The 25176-nt window shown below is 45.0% G+C and overlaps 2 long non-coding RNA genes across 2 annotated transcripts; one reads left to right on the forward strand and one right to left on the reverse strand.

Moving 5' to 3' along the window:
- Positions 1–992: 992 nt before the first annotated feature.
- LOC125120975 (uncharacterized) lies at positions 993–1972 on the reverse strand. Its single transcript, XR_007133361.1, has 2 exons — positions 1886–1972; positions 993–1202 (listed from the first exon to the last, which is right to left on the reverse strand). It is a non-coding gene; the product is annotated as an uncharacterized LOC125120975 (long non-coding RNA).
- A 15952-nt stretch (positions 1973–17924) lies between these two features.
- On the forward strand, positions 17925–23768 carry LOC125120976 (uncharacterized). Its single transcript, XR_007133362.1, has 3 exons — positions 17925–18588; positions 19416–19486; positions 23397–23768. It is a non-coding gene; the product is annotated as an uncharacterized LOC125120976 (long non-coding RNA).
- The last annotated feature ends 1408 nt before the right edge of the window (positions 23769–25176 follow it).

Raw genomic sequence — 25176 nt, forward strand, 5'->3', positions numbered from 1 at the left:
GGTATCAGTCACCTGGGGCTGCGGGGACGCAGAATTTGGTCAGATATCCGTGGCAGGGTTCTGGCGAGGCTGCCATCAAGGGGACTTGTGCCAAGATGGGCCTCACTGAAAACAACCTCCATCAGGGGCGAGTCCCTGTCCCATCTCCCCCTCCCCACAAGCCCGGAAGCACTGCAACTGGCTGGCAGCGTCTATAAAGTGCCAGCCTTTTCTCCTGCACTTCAAGGAGCTATGACCGAAATCCCCAAAGCAGCAGGGAGTGCGGCTGGTGAGAGGCAGCCGTTTATCCCTAGAGCCAGGAGAGCTGGCCCCAAAGCGACAGGGGACAGGAGCCCAGCTCCATCTCTGTCCACTGAGAGCACGCACCCCACGAGCGCCATGTCACAGCACAACTGGAGGAAGGAGGCTGTGCCACACGTCACAGGAAAATGTGAGAAGGCAGACACGCAAACGGTGGCTGGGCCTCTTTCCCTGAACCAGAGTGACACAGTCCTACAAGTTCTAGAGAGTGAGTTTTCTAATGTCCCTGCGTCTCAAGGACAACAAGACAGGGCAGACCCACCCCCACCCCCACCCCACCCCCGCTTCCTGGGCAACCAGGCCACCCAATGAGGGAGCTCACCCCAGTGCCTTTGTACATCAAGCACAGGGCACTACCATAACCGGCGCTGTCCCTTTCACCGATGGTGTGGTAGAAACGTGCCCATCACTGCAGTAACCAGCGCTCTGCACTGCTTCTAGAATGCCCATTGCCCCCAAGACGCTCCACACACAGAGTAAGCAGTGCATTCGCGCCTTGGAGACATCTTTCATGTGCAGAAGTCCAGTCTCCCAGAGCCTTGTTTGCCTTTAGACAGCAGCCCTTCTGGACAAATGCAGACGCAAGACAGCCGTCTACCTCCTAGAGCCCCATCGCGCTCTCCACCCCCACTTCTAATTGCAAGCAGCAGGTTTTGGCAGGAGCTCTGTAGAGACCATGGCACATCACGAGGTCAGGAAAAGGAGAAACATGGGTTTTATTGGAGGTTACCCCAATTTCTAAGGGTATGCTCAGATTTTTCCTGAGGTTAAATGCGCCAGGGAACTCAGTCATCAGAAGGCACGATAACGATACAGGAGATACACGACTTTCTTCACAGCCCTCTTCACAGACGAGTCCACAGAACCGGAAAGATACAGGAGACACAGAGGTCGAGAAAAATCTAGGGCAGAAACAAAAAAGTGGAAACCGTCTCAGCAGGGTTCTTGAATGCTAAACCGAGTCCTGCTTAATCAGACGCTGAGAGTGACTCCGAAGATCAATCTCTTCTTTCTCATTAAAAAGAAAATGCCCACCATCCGACATTTTATAGAACAGGTGTGAAACGGAATCAGAAATGTAAAGTTAAAAACATTTTACACCTAACTGAAGCCATCAAACATTTAGAGAAGTGAAAGTAACCAAAATAGGCTTCCTTCATTCTTTTGTTAAAACTTTGCTGACGTCTGCTTAGCACAGAGCCAGAGAAAGGCTTAAATACAAAGGCGGGGAAGGGATACTCTCTAATCAGCTGTCGTGAGAATGTGGGGAAAAGTTGGGGACCTGTGGGGAGGCAGGAGTTAGGGGCTCAGGTCAGGGGCTGGGGGGGAGTTAGGGGCTCTGGCCAGGGGTCCGACTGCCCCCTACCTGGGCACATCCACTGCCCAGGGGCTGCCCTTTCCACCTGCAAAGCCCCCTCCCAGGTCCTGCTCTTTATGGTGTGGTTGGTTCGAAGTCCACAGCCTTCGTGGGCCCAAAGGCTGCTCAATCTTTTTTTTTTAGATGTTAATTTGATGATTCACTCAAAGGCTTAAAGAAAAGAAAGAGGCTTTTAAGTAATGAAAGAAGCAAAAGAGTTTTAAAGACCTGGCAAGCTGATTCAGATCAGTCTCTGGAAAGGTACAAAAGCATGCTGCAGAACGGGTTTGGCTTGGAACTGAGACCGGCGCTGGGGAGAGAATGTTTGCAGTGCAGGGAGGCGTCACTTCCAGGAGGAACCTTAGCCGGGGGCGCATTTCCCAGTGCGGCTTATTTATCTAAAGAGATCTCCTCTCTTCCACCCATCGGTGTCACAGGAGATGGGAAACAAGCCTACATTTAACTCCTACATTTACAGATTTAAGATTCGCATCCGAGCAAGAAAAGTTTCCTATATTTAATTGAATATATTGTTTCGACACAGGACTGTTTTGCACCAGTCTCGTCCAAGAGTCCAAATTCTGGATGACTTTTACACTTAACTTTCCTGTGGAATTTTCTTTCCATTTGCAAGATTGAAGCGTTTAACGCCTATTGGCTGGTGAAGGGACGACTGACAAAAGCACTAGTGAGTCACACCAGAATCTGTTTACACCCCAAACCACTGAGAAGGAGGGAAAGCGAAGGGCAGGGGGACCTTCTCAGAGGAAAATGTGGCCACTAGGATGCATGACCTTCCAACAGGGTGGCTGTGCCTCTGGTCACCACTGAGGCCTGCCCCGCCCCCACCCCCACCCCCAGCCCCACAAAGCAGAGGGGCTCCAATGGCTTCTTTTCTTTCTTCCTTTTAAAATTTAATTTTAAATTTTTTGGCCCTGCTCACGGCACACAGAAGTTCCCTGGCCACGGATCAAGCCCAAGCCACAGCCATGACAATGTCAGATCCTTAATCCTCAGCGCTGCAAGAGAACTCCCATCTTTTAATTTTTTTTTTAATAATTTTTTTATTTTCCCACTGTACAGCAAGGGGGTCAGGTTATCCTTACATGTATACATTACAATTACATTTTTCTCCCACCCTTTGTTCTGTTGCAACATGAGTATCTAGACAAAGTTCTCAATGCTATTCAGCAGGCTCTCCTTGTAAATCTATTCTAAGCCATCTTTTAATTTTTTTTAATTTATGTATTTATTTTTGTGTTTTTAGGGCTGCACCTGCTGCATATGGAGGTTCCCAGGCTAGGGGTCCAGTCGGAGCTGCAACTGCCAGCCTGCACCGCAGGAACAGCGGTATGGGATCCGGGCCACGCCTGCGACCTACACCGCCACTCATGGGAATGCCGGTTCCTTAACCCACTGACCGAGGCCCGGGATCGAACCTGTGTCCTCACGGATACTGGTAGGGTTCACTACCACTGATCCTGACAGGAACTCCCAGCTGCCTTTTTTTTTGTCTTTTTTTTTTGTCTTTTTGCCTTTTCTAGGGCCGCTCCTGCAGCATGTGGAGGTTCCCAGGCTAGGGGTCTAATTGGAGCTGTAGCCACTGGCCTATGCCAGAGCCACAGCAACATGGGATCCGAGCCATGTCTGCAACCTACACCACAGCTCACGGCAGCACTGGATCCTTAACCCACTGAGCAAGGCCAGGGATCGAACCCGCAACCTCGTGGTTCCTAGTCGGATTTGATAACCCCTGAGCCATGATGGAAACTCCCATCTGCCTTTTTTAAAAAGTGAAATAGGAGTTCCCGTCGTGGCGCAGTGGTTAGCGAATCTGACTAGGAACCATGAGGTTTCGGGTTCGGTCCCTGCCCTTGCTCAGTGGGTTAACGATCCAGCGTTGCCGTGAGCTGTGGTGTAGGTCGCAGACGCGGCTCGGATCCCGCGTTGCTGTGGCTCTGGCGTAGGCCGGTGGCTACAGCTCCGATTCAACCCCTAGCCTGGGAACCTCCATATGCCGCGGGAGTGGCCCAAGAAGTAGCAACAACAACAACAAAAATGACAAAAAAAAAGTGAAATATTTCAAGCAGGAAAACGTAAAAAGTAACACAATCAATACCTTTTATTCCCCAATATTGAGTTTAAGAAATAAGCCATTTCAAATAGTTCCTAGCATAACCCTAATTCTCCTTTCTCTCTTCAAGAAGCAACTCCTGTCTTGAATTGAGTGTTCTTCTTTTACTAATCGTGTATCCGTTACTAAACACCAGTTAGGTGTTATTGTTCACATTTTAAAGCCTATCTGAATATGATACTGCAGGGCTGCCCAAAGGTGTGTGGTGTCCTGAGCAAATTTTCTTTTGTGGGGTCCTTGAGTTGCCCAGAATAGGTTGCCAGCACCCCGGGGGCAGCCCAGGCTTGCTCTATGCAGCACACAGGCCAATAGAAGCAACCTGCTTGTGGTCCCAGGAAGGCACAGTCCAGACAGCCTCAGGGCTTCTGGTCAACCTTACCTACTGTGCAGGAGGCTGGGGGGAGGTAGGCTCATGGTCTCTGTCCAAGCTCAGAAGCCCTGCCCAGAGATCTGGGTCCAGGCACTGAGTAGGGGGGCAGGGGGGTGGTAAACAATTGTAAGGAAGGTATTCCAAAGTGTGGGGACCCCTAGACGGAAGGGCCCAGGACAGGGGTTCCACTTGCCCAGGTCTAAAACTGGCACTGGTTTACCGTCTGCACACTTCTCTGTGTTCCGCTCAGCCTCGTGAGGTCTGTCGGCGTTGACCCCACAACTCCAACGCCTTCATTTCCGCTGCTGTCTAATGAATAGATCATTTCTTTATTCATTCTCCTGATGATAGACATTTCATTTACGACCAATGCTCCACTATAAAAAACCAGGGTTGATGCAAACCTCAAGCTCCAAACCCATATAAGTAGAGATGGGTGGCTACAAATTCTTGGAAGCTACTTTTTCTCCCCACTCAGAGCAGAGGCAAAGACTTAGGTCCTTGTTATTTCTCTTTGCTAAAGGTCAGATTTCTTTTTTCTTTTATTAAGTCCATACTTTCTGGGAGGATGTTGCCCTGTGAGGGTCTTGGAACTGTGTGGAGTTCTCTGTTTTGTCTCCCTGCTTGCCCAAGCCCTCAAGACATTGTTTACTAAGCTCGGGGGGCCCTCCGCACATCCGGGTTACCAGACTGGCAAGTACCTCCAGCATGGCAGCGGCTTCAGCATTTGCTATGACTCCCATTTCCAGCTCCCTTTCCAGACCCCGAGGAATTTCCTTGATTGTCTCCTGACCTCAAGTAATATTTTAAAGGATTTTTTTTTACGTTTAACCCGGCATTCTTAGGTATTTTGTATTTGAGTTGTTTTGGCTTTGTTGTGGATGTTTTCTGTTAGTTTTGATGGTAGAATTAGCAGAAATTCTGATCGAGTTAATAGCATGGTGTGGCTTGGCAGCAGGGCACAGGACGTTCCTTTTTGCTAGTGAAGCTCTAGCAGACCAAGCAGGGCTCAAGGTCAACAGCTATAGCAGCAGCCGTCCAAGATCTAAAGGGAAGCCGCTTGGGACAAAAGTAGCAGGTCGCTGGAGGCAATAGTTCTGGGGTGTTGTTCTCAGAGCCGTTCTCAGAGGTTCCACCTGGGGCTTGCTCCTCCAGCTCTTCCAGTGATTTAGCTGAAAGCTAACTCCCTTTGCCAAAGCTCTTTCCCTTTAAAATAGGAAGAATGGTTCCTGTTATCTCCACCTGAACCCTGCTTGACAAACATCAGGAGTCTAAAGATAGAAGTGATTAAATATATAAAAAAAGAACCAGGAGTTCCCATCGTGGCGCAGTGGTTAACGAATCCGACTAGGAACCATGAGGTTGCGGGTTCGATCCCTGCCCTTGCTCAGTGGGTTAACGATCCGGCGTTGCCGTGAGCTGTGGTGTAGGTCGCAGATGCGGCTCGGATCCCACGTTGCTGTGGCTGTGGCATAGGCTGGCAGCTACAGCTCCGATTAGACCCCTAGCCTGGGAAACTCCATATGCCGCGGGAGCGGCCCAAGAAATAGCAAAAAGACAAAAAAAAGCTAAAAAAAAAAAAAAAAGAACCAGCCACATGCATAATAGAAGCAATGCAAAGTAAAACAAAATACATTTTTAAATTTTATTATTTTTAAAAAACATACATTTCACCTCTTATATTGACAAATATTCAAAATATAATGCCCAGTAATGGAAGAGATTTGAAGAAGCAAAGATACTGTTATTCACTTCTGGGACTAATATAAGATTAGTAGAACCTTTCTGGCCAAAAATCTTTAAAAATGTGTATGATCTTTGAACTAGTGATTCTACTTCTGAGAGTTTATCCTAAGGAGTAATTTAGGATGTGCACAAAAATTGAACTGCAAGAATGTTCAATGAATTATTGTCTAATTTTTTAAAAAAGAAATTATCTCATGTTGAAAAATTGAGGGCCGGTAAAATAAATTATGGTATAAACAAATATCAAACATTATCCAGACTCTAAAAACAGATACCGAAGCATGCTAATAACAGGGGAAGTTATTGCCAATATACTTAAATGAAAATATCAGTTATACATAATGTACACAACAGGGTTCCATTTTTTTGTAAAATAAGAAGTTGATAAAGTAATGTTTTTAAAATATTAGCAAACAATATGGATGACTCTCAAAAACATCACTTTGAACAAAAGGAGCCAGACATAAAAAGTGCACATTAAAAGGAGTCAGAATGGTGTTTGCCTTTGGCGGGGGGCCAGGCACAGGGAGAGTGGATATTGACTGGGGAGTAATGTCAGGAAAACGTCCAGGGTGCTGGAAATCTCTCTTTTTTACTTTTTAGGGCCGCACCCATGGTGTATGGAGGTTCCCAGGCTAGGGGTTGAATCAGAGCCACATCTGCGACCTACACCACGTCCACAGCGTCGCTGGATCCTTGACCCACTGAGTGAAGCCAGGGATCAAACCCGTGTCCTCATGGATCCTAACTGGGTTTGTTTCCGCTACGCCGCAACAGGAGCTCCTGGAAATCTTAAATCTTGAACTGGGATGTAGTCATGTAGATACCCACAAACATAAAACGTTTTTGAGTTGTGCACTTAAGATGAGTCCTTTATCCACATTGTGTCAGTCCGCCCTGGTCTTAGGTGATCGCAGGTTGACCCACCCTGATGTGAGCATCTTTTTTTTTTTTTTTGTCTTTTTGCCATTTCTTGGGTCGCTCCCGCGGCATATGGAGGTTCCCAGGCTAAGGGTCTAATCGGAGCTGCAGCCACCGGCCTACACCAGAGCCACAGCAACGCGGGATCCGAGCCGCATCTGCGACCTACACCACAGCTCACGGCATCGCCGGATCGTTAACCCACTGAGCAAGGGCAGGGATCGAACCCGCAACCCCATGGTTCCTAGTCGGATTCGTTAACCACTGCACCACCACAGGAACTCCCCTGATATGAGCATCTTGCGTAACTTATCACCTTCATGATTGTGCCTGTAATGCTAAACGTCAATTTTTAAAAAGTAATTCTCTTTCTGCCAGCACATCCCATTCCCTGTCCCTAAACACCGATACCATCACACTGGAGCGTCCAGGATGCTCCGTCACCTGTTGATCATCTGGAGAGAGGTGTGACAAAACATAGTCCGCGTGGCAGCAGAGTTAACACTGCTCCCGTTTCTTTGAGTGCACACACAGTCCTCCCTGTGCCGGGCCCTGGCTGTGTGGGCTGCCCTGCCCTTGGAACCCAGGGGGCACTTTCCTTAGGCCTCTGGCAAAGTGAAGCTTCACACTGAGGCTCGGCTTGGTCTCTGTCCCCACCTGTGTGAATGACCCCACCTTAAATTGTCCCAGGGTGTGAAAAAGACAGGAGAGGAGAGGGCCAGAGGTGAGAGGTGGGAAACTTAGGTACTGAAAAGATCTAGTTCACAAAATTCCTAACAGAGATGGTGGTTAAATAGTTCCCATTGCAAAGAGATAATGGAAGGAGGGAAAGAGGAAGGAAGAAAGCAGGGAAAGAAGGAAGAAGGGCAGAAGGAAGGAAGGAGCAAAAAAGACAAATGTACACGAAAATATGATAGGCGTGTGGATGATTTTAAAAATTTTACCTTGTCTGTATTTTCTTTTCTTTTTTTTCTTTTTTCTTTTTTCTTTTTTTTTTTTAGGGCTGCATCTGCGGCATATGGAAGCTCCCAGGCTAGGGGTTGAATCAGAGCTGCAGCTGCCACAGCAACAGCAACAGCAACACAGGATCCGAACCACGTCTTCGACCCACACCACAGCTCACAGCAATGCTTAGCCCATGGAGTGAGGCCAGGGATTGAACCTGAGTCCTCATGGATACTAGTTGGGTTCATTACTGATGATCTGCAATGGGAACTCCAAAGGAGGCATAAGGAGTTCCCGAGCCAGGGCTCAGATCCCAGCTGCAGTTGCCAGCCATGGCAACAATGGTTCCTTCAACCCACTGTGCCAGGCCATGAATCGAACGTGCATCCCGATGCTGCAGAGACGCTGCCAATCCCCTTGCACCACAGCAGAAACTCCCTAAATTTTCTACAACAAATCTGCATTACTTCTGCAATAAAAAAAGGAGGTGGTTTTGCTTGTGCTTAAACCACATGCCACGGTAGGAAGTATAGGGTGGTCAGCAGTTCCCAGCAGGTCCTGTTCAATTTTGACCTAGGTCAGTCCGCCCTGGTCTTAGGTGATCGCAGGTTGACCCACCCTGACGTGAGCATCTTGGATAATTTATCACCTTTATGATTGTGCCAGAAACATGATTTTCTTGGGAGTTTATTTTCCTGGATAAGTTACTAGAGACATAACCAAGTCAGAAAGCACATCCCTGGCACATGCCTGAGCAGAGCAGGCTGGATTCTCTCCAGCGCTACTCACAGTTGGGCCCCAGGCACAGAGCTGTGGAGGGGGGAGTGGGTCACCTCAGGCCATGGGGCCTCGGCTTCCCATGCCCCTCCCCACTTCCACCACTTGTTCCCAGGAAAGGCTCTGTAGTCTCTTTCATACTGAATTTAAAAGCACTTAGAGACCAGCGCTCTGGGGGGTGGGGGGTGGGGGGTGGGGTGGGGGCCCTCTCAGGATCTAAGATCAGAATCAAGCAGAGATGCTCCGCTTGTGGATTTCTGCAATAAGAACCAACTGCTGCACAGGTGTCTTAACGAGAGACTAGGAAGCCAGCCTTTGACCTCAGTCCTTTAATACAAGCTGCCAACAACTCTGCCACTCTAAGAGCCTGACCCAACCCCATTTCCCATCCTAGTCACTGCTCCTAGTTCCCTGTTCCTGCTTGGGGATGGTCTGTGGTTGTTGCTATGTTTTAAAATCATGTCAGCATTGACTGGACCCCATTCCACACTCAGTTTAGTGACCAAGTGCTACTGAACAGGAAGTTTGAGGTGGCCTCTAGTGTCCCAAGTGGCCTCTCTGGAGGAGGTGGCCTCATCAAGTACTAAAAAGATGCAAGTACAGACGGTCCCTGACTTACGATTTTTCGCCTTTAGGATGGTGCCCAAGTGATACCCGTTTATTAGCAACCATACTTCACTTTTGGAATTTGGGCCTCTTCCCGAGCCAGGGATCTGTGAGACCACCCCCTCGTGATGCTAGGTGGGGACATCGAGCGCAGCTCCCACTCGGCCACACAATCCTGATGGTCAACAACCAACACACCTACAACCCCTCTACCCAGACAAGATTCTGTCTTTCACTTTCAGTAGAGCAGTCAATAAATCACAAGACAGTCACCACTTTGGTATAAAATAAGTTTTGTGTTGGATGATTTTGCCCCACCGTGGGCTAATGGAAGTGTTCTGAGCACGTTTAAGGTGGGTGGGGCCAAGCTGTGTTTGGTAGATTAATTGTATTCAACGCGTTTTTGACTCAGGATATTTTCCATTTACAATGGGTTTGTCGGGATGTGACCCCATTATAAGTCAAGAAGATCTGCATTTGGGACCAGCAGGGAGACAATTTGCATAAGGGGTTGGAGGCAGGACAATGGTGAAAGTCATCTGGCTGGAGCAGAGACTTCTAGGTGGAGCTCCTTATCCCCACATGCTAGAGTAGAAACTCAAACACACTTATTGATGGACAGAGGGATGGTAGGAGTGAGCTGATTAATTTGTACTTTGTCTTGAAAGTGATAGTGAGTCAAACAAATGGTTCTCAGCAGCCCAGTGATGAATTGAAAACTCATACTTTAGAAAGACATATCTGCAGGATGGATACGAAAGGGAGAATTGGTGATGAAGCCACAGGCTACTCCCCAGGAGAGAAAGCACTCAGGTAGCTAATCAACAAAACAGTCATGGGGAGTTCCCGGCGTGGCGCAGTGGTTAAAGAATCCAACTAGGAACCATGAGGTTGCGGGTTTGGTCCCTGCCCTTGCTCAGTGGGTTAACAATCCGGCATTGCCGTGAGCTGTGGTGTAGGTTGCAGACGCGGCTCGGATCCCGCGTTGCTGTGGCTCTGGCGTAGGCCAGTGGCTACAGCTCTGATTCGACCCCTAGCCTGGGAACCTCCATATGCCGCGGGAGCAGCCCAAAGAAATAGCAAAAAGACAAAAAAAAAAAAAAACAGTCATGGGCGAAATAAGAATTATTGGATGTCAGTGCCTAATTTGGTGTGAAGGGTTCAAGTGAGAAAAGAATCCAAGACAGTTCTGACATATAAGTCTGAGGAAACTGAACTCACCTCCTACCTCTTCCCGCCTTTTCATTCACTGAATACCAACTGAGCACTCACCATGCGGCAGGCTACATGCAAAGAGCTAAAGATTTCTAAAAAATGGATAAGAGAGACAGCACTGAATCTCAAGAAGCTCATAGCCTAGTGCCAAAGAAGATAGAATCAACAGTTACAAAAATGACGTGGAGATGCAGGACTTGCACTTGGCTCAGGGTACCGCAGAACGTGGAGGAGGGGCTTTAATTCTCATAATGCAAGTACTCTCCTCAACACCAACACTGCTCCCGCATGCTGGCTCATTCTGCCGTGGCTTTAGAGAGAGGCAAAATACTGGAAAATTCCCAAGGGACTAGGGGTGAGATCTCTGAGACCAGTGGGCAGGAGAGCACTGCAGATGGGAAGGAGCCTCGAGAAGCCTGTCTCCCTTTCCTGAGCACAAGGTATGCTGAGTGGACCCCAACAGTACCAGATCACCCCACATTTGGTTAGATCCCTGTTTAGCATCTCACCTGCCTTTTCTCTCACTATTGTGCAGATGACGCTGAGAATTGTTGATGCTGGAGCTGGAAAAGACAGTTTGGTGTACACGACATGGTTTGCAAATGGAGAAAATCCCCCGGCAGTATTCCTTGTTCTTCATTCTCCTCTGCTTGCTCTCACCAACAAGGTTTAACTATGCTAGGTCATTAGAAAGCTAAGTGATAAATGCACAATAATGTTTTAATGAAGTCACAGAATGTTGCTAAGCACTAGTAATGACTTAATGTGTCTTTCCTTCTAGGGTCATTTACATTTTATAATAGAAAGTTCTTAAAAACCCTTAACAACAACAGCAAATACAAACAAGAGCCAACAAAACAAAGCAAAAAGAGACAAAGGAATGCATGACTCCAGGTGGATTGTATCAGATTAGAGCAGAAGAGGGTAGAGAGGCTGTCTGCAGAGGGGAGTAAGAGCTCTCAAATTTTACCCTCCAAGCCCAGGTGGCACATGGAAGTCCCCAGGCTAGGGGTTGAATCAGAGCTGTAGCTGCTGGCCTAAGCCCCAGCCCCAGCAATGCCAGATCTGATTCACGTCTGTGACCTACACCACAGTTCACAACCATACCGGATCCTTAACCTACTAAGTGAGGTCAGGGATCAAATCCGCATCCTCATGGATTCTAGTCAGGTTCATTAACCACTGAACCACGAAGGGAACTCCCTCCTTGGCCTTCTTGAATGCAGCTGGTCCTGTACATAGGAATTCTTCTCGCGTGGATCAAGCTGATGGATATGTGATTTAATTGGGAGAAGGGGCAGGAGGGAGATAACACTGATGAAGGCAAGAGGACGCCAGAGAAACACAAGATGTAAGTCATAATAATCCCTCACTCCTCTTTCCTAATATTGGGATTTAAAATTATTTCACAAGCAATGTCACTTGTATATCAGAGATATAGCTCATTGGTTTGGGGTGAGAATCCCTGGGAATCCTCAAAAGTCCCACTGCTGATTCTGATGAGCTGGGGACCCACATTCCCATAGCAAGTTGACTCTGTTCTTCAGTCTTCTGGCCTGACTTCCTCCCCAGTGTACAATGTGCACATTGTCCAGAGGCCCAGCCAAGAAGACAGAAAGCCTGAAATCCAGCTTATGCTCAGCTCACCAAGCCTTGAATCATGGCCAGGTCTGCAGTAACTCCAGAGAAAAGAGCACTTTTTTTTTTTTTTAAGTGTCCTGACGAAAGACGTATCTATTCCTAGTTTAAACAAAGGAATATATAGGTTAGGGACATCCATCTAAACTTCTTATCTTCCTGGAACCTAAAAAGACCAAATTGATGCTTTTGGAAATAAATAAGGTACTCTCGGTCTCTCCCAGGGCCCATGTCAGACCATGCCAAACAGAACACAGAACTGAATTTAAGAGAATACTCTGAAGAGGGACCTCCCTTGTCTTTCCAAGCCCCTTGAATGGGTGTCCACCATCACCTCGTCTATTCAACATTATACTGTAGGTCCTAAACAGTGCAATAAGGCAAGAAAAAGAAATAAAGTGTATAAAAATTAGACAGCAACAAGTGAAACTATATTTGTAGATGATGTGATTATAAATATAGAAAAAATGAATAAATTATTAGAATTAATAAATTTATCAAAGCCGCTGGCTACCAGGTCAATATATAAAACTCAACATGTTTCCATATACAACAACAAAAAAAGGAAATGGAAAGAATTTAAATGCAATTTATAATAGTATTGAAAATATAAATACCTAGGAATAACCCTAATAACAACAAAGATAAAAGGTGCTGAATCTCAATGCTGACAATTGTAAAACATTTCTGGGAGAGAAATTAAAGAAGACCTAAATAAACAGACATTCCAACATAAATGAAAGATTGTTATCTATATGGTAATAATATTTCTATATTCTACTTGAAGTGATAAAATATAGGTTCTAATTGGACTGTAAAATATTAAGTATGTACATTATAATCCCCTAGAGCAATCACTAAAAACATATACAAAGAGAAATAATTTAAAAATTCAATAGAAAAGGAAATGGAATACTAAAAAATATTCGCATAATCTAAAACAAGGCAGGAAAGGGGAAGTAAAGGAATAAAAAACAGAAAGAACAAACAGATAAGAAATAATAAATCTTGGAGTTCCCAACTGGTGCAGTACGTTAAGGATCCTGTGTTGTCACTGTGTGGCTCAGGTCACTGGCACAGGTTCGATCCCTGGTCCCAGGAACTTCCACATGCTGCAGGCATTCCCCCAAAAAATAAATAAATGATAATAATAATAAAATTTAAAAATAACCTAAATCCAGACATAGCAATAACTATACTATCATATGTAATCGATCTAAACCACAGTTTAGGAAATTTTTTTGATAAAGTGCCAGATAGTAAACGTTTGGGGAATTCTCAGCCATATAGTCTCTTTTGCAACTACTCAACTCTACTTTTGTAGGGGAAAAGCAGCCATAGAAAAGATATACATAAATGAGCATGTCTGTGTTTCAATTAAACTTTATTTATAAAAAGAGGCAGCTAGAGAGATTTGACCCACAGGCATAATTTGCTGGCCCCTGGTCTAAACACATCAATTAAAAGATAAGAAATTTTCAGAATGAATTAAAAAACAAGACCAAACCATATGCTGTCTATTGCACACACACACACACACACACACACACACACACACACACACTCTGTCTTAAATATAATGATATAGAGAGTTCCCTGGTGGCTGAGCAGTTAAAAGATCCAGTGGCATTGTTTTTGTGGCTCAGGCCACTGCTATGGTGCAGGTTCAATACCTGGCCCGGTAACTTCCTCATGCCATGTGTGCAACCTACATATATAATGATATAGGTGGGTTAAAAATAAAAGGATGGAAGGAAATGTACTGTTTAAATATTAACCAAGACAAAGCTGGAGTGGCTAGATTAATATCACAAAGTGGACTTTAGAATGAGAAAAATTACCAAGGATAAAGAGGGACATTTTGTTGAAACACAATTCTCCAAAGGCTCTAACATTTTCAACATCTTGTGTGCAGAGGCAATGACTGTCTTGGATTTGGAGTATCTTTTCAAGGATGTTTGTATAATTAACAGCACTGGAAATAGAAACAGTGCTTCTCTCCTGAGCAAGGGGCTGTTTTATTTTCAGTTTAGTATAATAATAAGGATAATGTTTCCCTTTGGATCTAAAGTCAGGAAAGTCTGCTGCCTATTATAAAAGATTTGGGTTCCCTAATCTCAGGGATCCTCTGCTCTGATGCAACTAGCTCATGTACAGGTGCTATCTGGTCCCTTTTGCATCATCCAGTGGGAAATGGGGCTCAAGGCAATAGTCCAAATACTGAAACTGTGGCTACTGCTAGTGGCTAATAAAGTCGTCTGTCATTGAGGAGGAGCCTATGTCTTCTGCCACTACACTTGAAACTGGCAGGATAATTGTTAGTTTGCAAGCAGGGTAAAATCTCAGACTCTTCACTATTTCTGCAAATGATGAAAAGGGGCACCATGATAACACATTCTAAATGTGTATGCACCTTACAACAGAGCTTCCAGAAACCTGCAACAAAAACTGATAGAACTGGAAGAAGAAATGGACAAATCCACAAAACACCACTAACCAACTGATCTGATTGATATTTGTAGAATAATCACCTAATACATTCTTCCTGAAGAACATTCACCAAAAGTGACACATCCAGGGTCATTAAAAAAAAAAAAAAAAACCTTGATAATTTTTAAAGAAGTGAAATCATATAAAATATATCCTATGATCACAATGGAATTCAGAAATCAATAAAAGATAACTGGAAATTTTCCAAAATTAAAAATTAATCAACAGAACTTCTAATTTCTTAGAGGGGGCCCCACACTTCCCTGAGTTTTACCTCCAGGAGCCCCACCAAGGTTTCGGGCAGAGGAAAGGGGAAAGTAACCATTTGGAAAACACTGAGAGAGGTTTCCATAACAAAGGCCTGCTCTCTAAGAGGAATCACCTGAGTCTCTCCAGATTTGGAGGAATGCACTTAGCCAACTCCAGCTCCCTTGACCCTTCTTGTCTCAAGTAAGGGGATGGGGGGAAGGCTAAGAACTGTTTCTGAAGGTCACAGCCCAAGGACTCAGGCCCACTGAAAAACTGAGATTTGATCACATTATTAGATACCATCTCACTTCCCTCACCTCTTACCACCACATCAGCAGGGCTCCAGAATACAGTACAAGGAATTACAAGTGGAGCGCTAGCTGCAAAACAGAAGCAGCAGCTCTTAGGGGAGTTCCCTGCTGGCCTAGTGGTTAGGACTCAGCACTTTCACTGCTGCGGCCTGGGTTTAATCCCTGGTCTGGGAACTGAGATTCCACATCAAGCCGCTGTGTGCTGCAGCCAAAAAATCATATGAAATAAAACATTTTTAAAAAAGAAGAAGCTCTTAGGAAACCCAAAGACAATAGAGAAACAAAAAAATCAAGGGAACTAGAGGAATTCTCTGGGACCTAGAACTACAGCAAACATTAAACAGAGCCCAGTTCTTGGTTGATTAACGTAAAATTTCACACCAAAAGCTTAATCATTTCTATTATCTGATATGTCATGTCTGGCTTTTAACAAAAAATTACAAGACATGCTAAAAGGCAAGAAAAAATAAAGTCTAAAGAGACAAAGCAGACATCAGAATCTGACTCAGATATGACAAAGAGTTTGGAATTATCAGGGAACTTTAAATAACTACAATTAATAAGGAGTTACTAGGAAAAAGTAGACATGCAAGAACAGCTGGTAATAAGCACATGATATGGCCAAATGATTTTTCATAAAGGCACACCGTCTTCAGTGGAAGACAGTCTTTTTAACAGAAGACTTTATTTCCAGAATAAAGATCTCTCAAAATTCAACAGTAAGAAAAACCACCTGATTTTTTTTTTTTTTAAGGGCAAAAGGTTTGAACAGCTCTTTCACCGATGAGAATAAATGCAGGGCAAATAAACCCATAAAATGATAGATAATCACCATCATTAGCCTCTAGGGACATGCACATTAAACCACAATGAATGCCATCATCACCTCTTAGAACCCTAAATAAAAACTGTGATCATAACAAGTGGTGGTGACCCGTACGTTGCTGATGGGAACACAAAAGTTCCTCTCTGGGAAACAGTTTGGCAGATTTATATAGTTAAACATACATACACTTAACAAATAACCCAACAACTCTCTCCTGGGTATTCAATCTAGAAAAATGAGAATGTATCTTTACATAAAAACCTGTACACAAATGTTTATAGCAACAGTAATTATAATTGTTAAAAAGTGGAGATAAGCCAAATTTTCTCCAAGTGGATAAACAGAGATACATGCAACGATGTGGGTGAATAGCAGGTATTACGCTGAGTGGAGGAAGTCAGACTCAAAAGGCTACCCACTATACAATTCCATTTATAAAACATTTTGGAAAAAGCAAAACCACAGCCCCAAAGAATAGATTAGTGGTTCCTAGAGGTTACAGGTGGGGGCAGAATATGACTACAGAGGGTGGCATAGGAGCTGTGGGGGGTGGAACTGTTCTGGACCCTGAGTATGGTGGTGCTTATACCCTACGTGTGGCAAACCTCATAGCACCATAGATTTTTTAAAAACAATTTTTAAAAACTCAGTGTTATTGTATGTTCACTTAAAAACAAAATACAATAGGCGTTCCGTTGTGGCTCAGTGGTAACGAAACCAACTAGTATCCATGAGAAAAGGGGTTCGATCCCTGTCCTCGCTCAGTGGATTAAGGATCCGGCATTGCCATGAGCTGTAGTGTAGGTTACAGATGCAGCTTGGATCCCATGTTGGTGTGGCTGTGGTGTAGGCCGGCAGCTGTAGCTCCAATTCAACCCCTAGCCTGGGAACTTCCATATGCCACAGGAGCAGCCCTAAAAAGACAAAAATACATACATACATACACACAGATTAAAGACATCATAAGAAACTGAATAAGACTGGAAGAATATATTCATGTTATATATGCCTAACAAAAGACTCATATACAGAAAGGATAAAGCATTCCTAGAAACAGAAGGGAAAAGATAGAAGAACCTATTAAACAATAGAAGATTGCACAATCATTTCAGAAAAATAAGTAACCCAAAAGGCCAATAACTTAGTTAAGGGTTCAGCATCATTATTCATTAGAGAAAAACAAATGAAAACCACAAGGAGAAATTTCTACATACTCATCAATAACTTTTTATTTCAGAAGTTCCATTGTGGTACAGTGGGTTAGGATCTGGAGTTGCTGCAACTGTGGCACAAGTTGAAACTGCAGTTTCCATCCCTGGCCCAGGAATTTCCACATGCCAATGGTACGGCCAAAAAAAAAAAAATTTTTTTTTCCCCCAAAACTGTTGATGTCAACGGATGGCAAGGATGTGACGAAAGTAACTCATATACCGAATCAGCTTTGGGGGAAACTGTTAGGCAGTGTCTATTAAAACTAAACATACACCAATCCTACGACATAAAAATTCTGCTCATTCGCATATACTCAGCACTTTTTCACCAAAAGACCACACGAATGTTCACAGCAGCTTCATTCATAATAACCAAAACCCAAAATGCCTACCAATGGTAGAATGGATAAATTAATTGTTGCATAGTCATGCAGCAGACTACTATGCAGCAGTGAACAAACTTGACATATGCAATACCATGCATGATGTTGGGTCAAAAAAATCAGGCAGAAAAAGCACATTGCTTGACTGCAATCATATGAAGTTTAAGAACAGACGAAATTAATACATAGTAATAGATGTCCGAATAGTAATTACCTCTGGGGTGTTAAGTATTGACTGGGAAGGAACAGGTCAAGGAAACCTAGGCTGATGAAAACACCTATGTCTTGATCTGGGAGCTGATTACATGTCTAAAAGTTCACTAGGCTGTCCTCTTAAGATCTGTGCACTTTATTATGTGACAGTTATACCTCAATTAGACAAAAAGGAAGAAAGATGAGGAATGAAGGAGACAAGAAAGAAAATGAAGGACAGAACAAAAAGGAGGAAGGGAGAGAGGGAGGGAGGAACACGAAAGAGAAACTAACATGATGGGGGGTGCTCTTTAAAAATATGCTATGGGACATGTACTGTTATCTACATCTTAAAGATGGGACCACTCCGAGGTTTGCTGATGTGTTCATTTTCACAGAGTGGTTGTGTGACCTGAGCAGAGGCTGGAATCCAGGTGTGTACGACGCCAAAGCCTTTGTTTTTCCACCTAGCACAAGTCACCACCTCCTAGAAAGATGCCCTGAGAAATCCCTCCCAGAATTTATCATTTCTTCCTGGGAAGGATGTCTATCTTATCACCTCCAGCCTTAGTTGAGCGTGGACCTTTCTGTCTCCCACCCACAATTGTGAGCCAGCGTCCATTCATTTTTTACTTCTTCCAGGGCTCAGCACCAGCTAAATTAACTTCTGCTCTATCGGGACAAGGACACCATTGGAAACTCGATTGCGGGTCTGCTCTTTGAACATGCCCTTTGATTTCCCAAGCCTGCAGGTTGCGGCTGGCACTTCTTTCCGAAGAGGAAACCGGTTAGAGGAGTGTAGCGATGAGTTCTGCCCAAGTGAAGCCTGGCCGCCCCGCGTTACACAGAAACTCAGATTCTGCGAGGGTTCGGAGCAGCCGCTGAAGACCTGCCCCGCCCAAGCCGAGCGGAAGCAGGTGCGCGGTGGGGAGGGGGAGGAGGGAGGGGAGGGGAGGGAGGGACGCCCCTCCCTGCAGGTGTCCTGGCCCCGCTCCGCTCACCTGCGCGCGCACCCCTGCCCGGCGCGAGGCTCTGAGTTGGCCGCGCCTGTCCGTACATATTTATACGGCGCTATTTTGGTCGTGCGCCCTGATTGGCCGGCCGCGGGTGAGGACACGCAGGCGAGCGCCGCGGGGCGGGGCCGAGGCCCGGGGAGGCGCGCTTCCGGCGCGGCCCGGCGGCGGCCCGGGGATGTGCGGTCCAGCGTCCCCGGGCTGGGACGTCTTCGGCGGGTCCTTTGAGGCCGCGGCGCCCACTCTGCAATGTCGGTTGGGTTACATTTTAATGGAAGAGACTGTGGGCGAAAGGGGCTGTTAAGAACCAAACTAATTCACGCTTCTGGGAGGGGGTGGCCACATGGCCTGCCTCTTAGAAGCCACATGGCAGAAACTGCGAGAACCTTATCAGACACGAGCCCGAAACAGCTCGAGTGTCATTTCCTGTGTAGGAGCGCTGGTCAGCTCCCTCTGCCACCCTTAGGGCACCTGTCGCTAAAGCAGCCGACTAAGGCCACCAGCCCTCTGAGGCCTTCGTCCTGCTGTGGCGCCGCCTCCCATTCGTCCCCGGGTGATGACTGTTACCCTTCTCTGAAGCCAGAGGAAGGAACACTCCCTAGACAGCTCCAGAGGGTCTCGTTTCCACCTTGTCCCCATGTCGTGACCAGTCACGTTTGGCTTTCCCTGCTTCCCATCAGTCAGGTGGTATTGCTTCTCTGAGTTTCAAGTTTCTCTCATTTTGGTGACAGGCCGGTTTTGGTGAAAGTTACTGAATAAGCACAAAGTGTGATGAACGGAAAATCCCATCATGCTTAAAAAGGTAAGTAAAAAGGACCATATGAAGCCATCACACCCTGTTGGATGGGAACTTACTTTGAAAGGGATTCTCTTTAGGAGTCCCGTTTCCTCCTTCCAATCACCTCTGGTGGCAAAGCCCCTGCAAACCTTTGGGATTTCCTGAGCCAACAGCCCTGAAGATCGTTTGCAGTGAGATATATACGAAGAATATAACTTAGTAGCTGTGGAACAACATCAGTAAACAGTTGTCATTAGTTAAGTATTTTCAGTGAAGCCAGGCATTGTAAATGTTTAATAGGCATTTCTTTTAATCTTTACAAAATCCTCATGACTTAGGTACCATTTTAATTTATTTTTTACAGAAAGGGAAACTAAGGCTCAGAGGGACAGAATAACTTGACTGAAGCCACACATTAATAGGATGTCAGTGCTAGGATCTATACCCAAGGTGGCCTGACTTCAACGTTTGTGCCCTTTAGTACTAAGCTCTCTAGTTTCTTTTTTCTTTGCCTTATCTAACTGGACATTCAGCCTCGTCTGGCACAAAAGAAATTGAGATCAGTCAGTAAGTGTCATAGTTTCCCAGGAAGATGTTTAAGAAAGGATTGCTAGGAAAGGAAACGGATGGTGTCAGGGATCTTAACGGCCTCTTCTTCTCTCCTGAACAACAAACCGTATTAAACCTGCACTGCAAAGCTTTGGAAAAGATTTTGAATTCTGCTGTGCCCGTTGATATGGAGACTGGAGCGGTTACCAGATGGCCTCACTTAAGTCCACTTGGTTAGGAACCAAGAAGCAGACTGGTTTCAAGACTGCCTTTCAAACACTTTTTCTACGCTTTCCCCACAGAGTTACCATAACCACCTGAAAGAAATTCCAAATACAAGACATGGCAATAGATCCCCAGCCCACCACCCTCTTCTGTCTTGATGTGCGAGTTTCTAGACTTCTTTGAAACTGATTATCCTTATCTGTAGCTTGCTTTGCAGCAAGGATGAAGTGAGATCTATGAAGTTCCCACATTACTGTCTGGTGTACAGAGATATTAAAAAATGTTCTCTTTCATGCCCTTTTCCTTGACTGAAGGAAAGCACGTAGCTGTGATACTTACCCCTTTATTGTTCCTTTTACACAGCTCCGTTGACAGTACTGCATTCATAGTCATTAAGACCTTCTATTAGCACCTATAACTTTAAACACCCTTATTGAAACTTTAGGAACATCATTTCCAAATATCAGCTTCAGCTTTGTGTCTGTCATTCATTTAACAAATAGTTACTAAAAATCTATTAGGTCTAAGACATAGGTTATTCTTCAGTAGATCTTTCTACAGAGTAACCTGGTTCACAAGTAGGCATTAGGGAAATAGATTGTATTTTTATGGTAGTGATAGCCTGTTCTTTCTTACTTTTTTTTTGTCTTTTGTCCTTTTAGGGCCACACCTGTGGCATATGGAGGTTCCCAGGCTAGTGGTCTAATTGGAGCTGTTGCTGCCAGCCTGTACCACAGCCACAGGATCTGAGCCGTGTCTGCAGCCTACACCACAGCTCACAGCAACACCGGATCCTTAACCCTCCAAGCAAGGCCAGGGAACAAACCCGAAACTTCATGGTTCCCAGTCAGATTCGTTTCCGCTGCGCCATGATGGAAACTCCTGTTCTTTCTTACTGATCCCGAGCTCTAACTCTGGCCTTAATTCTTCTTGAAAAGGATTTGGTCTGGCAGGACAGAAAAGAAAAGAAAAACCAAAAACAAAACTAAGAACAGGAACAACTATGCATTAACAAAAAACGAAGGCATTTTAAAAATAGATAATTCAGAGTATGTTTTTTCCTTTTAAAGCAATTCATTTTTGGCATTCTCACTGTGGTACAGTGGATTAATGATCCGGCTTGTCTCTGGAGGCACAGGTGCAGTGGTTTAAGGATCCAGCATTGCTGCAAATGTGGCATAGGTTGCAGCTCCAGTTCGGATTTGATGCCTGGCCTGGGAGCTTCCGTATGCCATGGGTGCGGTCAAAGGAGAATTAAAAAAGCAATTCATTTTTGTTGATTGATCATGCATAATCAATTAACGTTGTTTTCATCATTGCTGGTTATGCAGAAAAGATTTTAAGTCTTTTCAAATATAAAGTTATAAAATGTGCTGTTTGCATGTGTGTTGCATAGTAAGCTGGCAGTAGATATTACTACAGAAATATGTGAACTTTGAAAACTTGACACATCCAAATATGTTTTAAGTAAACCAAGTCTCCAGAAATGTGCAGATTATTACGTCTAAATAAATGTTTTGAATTTAAATGGAACTACGTTTTCCTAATTCAGAAGTGTGTCTTAGGTAACATGTACTTGATATCTAAATACCTGTTTGGATTATTGATTCCATCAAATGAGCAGCCAATTCAATAGAAAAAGAAGACAAGCCCACTTTTTAATTTATTTATTTACGTCCACTCCCGCAGCATACGGACATTCCTAGGCCCGGGGTTGAATCCCAACCACAGCTATAACCTGTGCCTCTGTGGCAACACTGGATCCTTTATGCCTCTGCATCAACCTGAGCCTCTGCAGTTAGGTTCTTAACCCACTGCACCACCGTGGGAACTCCGAGACAAACCCACTTTTTTTTTTTAAACCATATTAACATATACTTTTAGACTTAGCCCCCTTTAATAGGACCTGTGTCATAGAGGTGAGGAGTTAGCAGTAGCTGAGCCTATAGTGTAATAAATGCTGATGCCAGTATTGCTCACTATAGTCACTTTGATTCATCCTTTTAATTCTTTTCATTGCCAGCAAGAGTAATTTAGAGTGTGACTGGCTCAGATTATTTTTTACTCCAATCAAGGGCTGTTTTTGAAAACCTGACTGCCCCCTACTTCTTTATTGTTGCCCCAATACAACATCCTCTGTTGACAAAACTAAGGGACCAAACAGTAGCAGGTCACAAAAGTGCCCTCCACTATTGCAAAGCGAGTGAACAGAGCCTCTACCCTGGATTCTGAGCCAATGAGAATCTACATTTTATTTATTTATTTTGTCTTTTTGCCTTTTTTTTTTTTGTCTTTTTGTCTTTTTGCTATTTCTTGGGCTGCTCCTATGGCATATGGAGGTTCCCAGGCTAGGGGTCCAATCGGAGCTGTAGCCACCGGCCTACACCAGAGCCACAGCAACTCAGGAGCCGAGCCACGTCTGCAACCTACACCGCAGCTCACGGCAATGCCGGATCGTTAACCCACTGAGCAAGGGCAGGGACTGAACCCGCAACCTCATGGTTCCTAGTCAGATTCGTCAACCACTGCGCCACGACGGGAACTCCAGTCTTTTTGCCTTTTCTAGGGTTGCTCCCATGGCATATGGAGGTTCCCAGGCTAGGGGTCTAATCAGAGCTGTAGCCACCAGCCTACACCAGAGCCACAGCAACGTGGGATCTGAGCCGTGTCTGGGACCTACACCACAGCTCACGGCAAAGCCGCATCCTTAACCCACTGATTAAGGCCAGGGATTGAACCCACAGCCTCACGGTTCCTAGCTGGATTCGTTAACCACTGCGCCATGATGCGAACTCCAGAATCTACATTTTAAATGGCCCTTTTCAAGCATGCATTCATTCATCCATTCATTCAACAAATTATTCTGAATTTCTTTCTGTGTCCCAAGCACACAAATAAATATGAATTAGTCATGGTAGCTGCTGTGACTGGCTGCGGTCTAGAGGAGATGACAGATAAGCAAGAAGATATGCAACTGAGAACTCAGTTCTACCGCAGGGGAATTTAAGCATCGTGCAAGGGCCTGGAGTGGGAGAAGGTGATGGAGATCGCAGGCAAAACCAGGCTCAAGGGCTCCGGCTGTGGGAGTTTGGGGAGATGGATGCAGTCGGAACCCAGCAGCCTGAGGACCACCCTAAAGCATTTGATCACCACCCTGCAGGTAGTATGGAGCCTGAAGGAAGTTACGAGCGTGTCAGAAAAGCCGCCTCCTGGAGTCTGCGGACTGGCTGTCCACGCTCTACTAAAGGAAGAAAGGCGGAGGACTCGGATCTCGTGTACGGTTCTCCAGAGTGGTGGTACTGCTTGCCCCCAGTACTTGCTGTGCTAAGGTATCTTCCTGTCTCTGCTTCCGCCACGGTTAGAACTTCAGCTGAACTTGTGGCCCTTTGGGGAAATGTTTCTGCCAGACATCAGTCCTTGTTCTCTGACATGAAACAGATGCTTTCGGCAGCCTAGGGAATAATTGCCACACTTAATACCTGCAGTGTTATAGTGTGTTTTAGACTTGGCCTTTTATCTAAAAACTGCACGTTTAAGGGTTTTTTTTTTTTTTTTTTTTACTGACATTGCTCACTTTACCGAGAAACATGATAAGGCTCTCTCCTTTACTTTATAGTAATGGCTCATCCAAGGTCCTAGCCAGTGAGTCCACATCACAGAACGCTACAATCTCTAAAGGGGCATGTTTTAACATAAACACTACAGATAAGATGTAGGCTCAGCGTTCCTGCCAAAAGAATCAGTAGAGCACAAGAAATGCACACCATGGATTGAACAGTTAAAGGTCAGTTCGGAGGTACATCTGAGTTAGGGTAGGTGCTGGGTACTGATTCTATGATGATTGTGTTCAAAGGCTGTGTAACTCAGAATTTGTCAGAATGAAATGCAGGCATGTTCATGGCCATTTGCTGTGCCTTGCCCTGGGGAATCTTGATTATTCCCTTGACAGTAACACTAAGGATTATACCGCACCGGTGGGTCCGGGCAGGATGGTTCATGAGTGGGAGGCAGGGGGTGTTTCAACAGCAGGAATCCTAAAAATGCCTGGGATGTAAGATAAACCTTCCTCTGGCTAACAGCAGCAATCATTAGATACCTTCACTTAGTCCTTGGCCACAAGCTCACCTTCAAAGCTCGCTCAGATGACAGAGATCCCTGGTTGCAACATGGTGATTGCTGTGGGAGTCTTGACTAAAGGGAGATGGGTGGATGGATAGGTAGATGCCAGATAGCTGTAGAGAGACAGAGATAGACAGGGAAGCTTCACCAGGTGCAGGAAAAGCCTTTTAGGAAGGAGCCGCTTCACACCACTAGGGATATGTTGTCAAGATGGGCAGACCTTGAAAAAGCATGCATGATGTCTAGCTGTTGTCTACAGTTTCCCCAGGCATTCTCCAAAACCTGGAAGTTTCCATGGGAGAACCAGTGGCATACATTCTACACCTGGCTACATAACAACTCACTTGCCAATAGAAGTGTATCTTTCAAAGTAATTACTCAATTAAGGTATTTTCAAACTCGGTGTTCAGGACTGAAATTGCTGGTAACAAGGGTGCATAACCTAATTGAAAACACTCTTACTACAAAGCATCTAAAAATACTAAGTAGGATACAACAAACCTCTCTTTAAATGCACATTTAAACCAGCAAGACCTAATTATTTCAGTAACCTAGAGGTTTAGGGATTTTAAGAAGTCCTACTTCGTCCCTGTGGATAAAGTTTGTCATGAAGTTTGCCTTTGAAAAGTGAGAGACATACAGAGGAATGGATAGAGAAGATGTGGGGTGAGTGTGCGTGTGTATTAGAATGTTAGCCATAAAAAAGAAATGAAATGATGCCTTTTTAGCAACACAGAAAGACCTAGAGATTTTCATTCTAAATGAAATAAGCCAAATAGAGAAAGACAAATACCATATGAAAATATTTATATGTGGAATCT

Source organism: Phacochoerus africanus, chromosome 2 (genome assembly GCF_016906955.1).
Source record: "Phacochoerus africanus isolate WHEZ1 chromosome 2, ROS_Pafr_v1, whole genome shotgun sequence".
Lineage (NCBI taxonomy): Eukaryota > Metazoa > Chordata > Mammalia > Artiodactyla > Suidae > Phacochoerus > Phacochoerus africanus.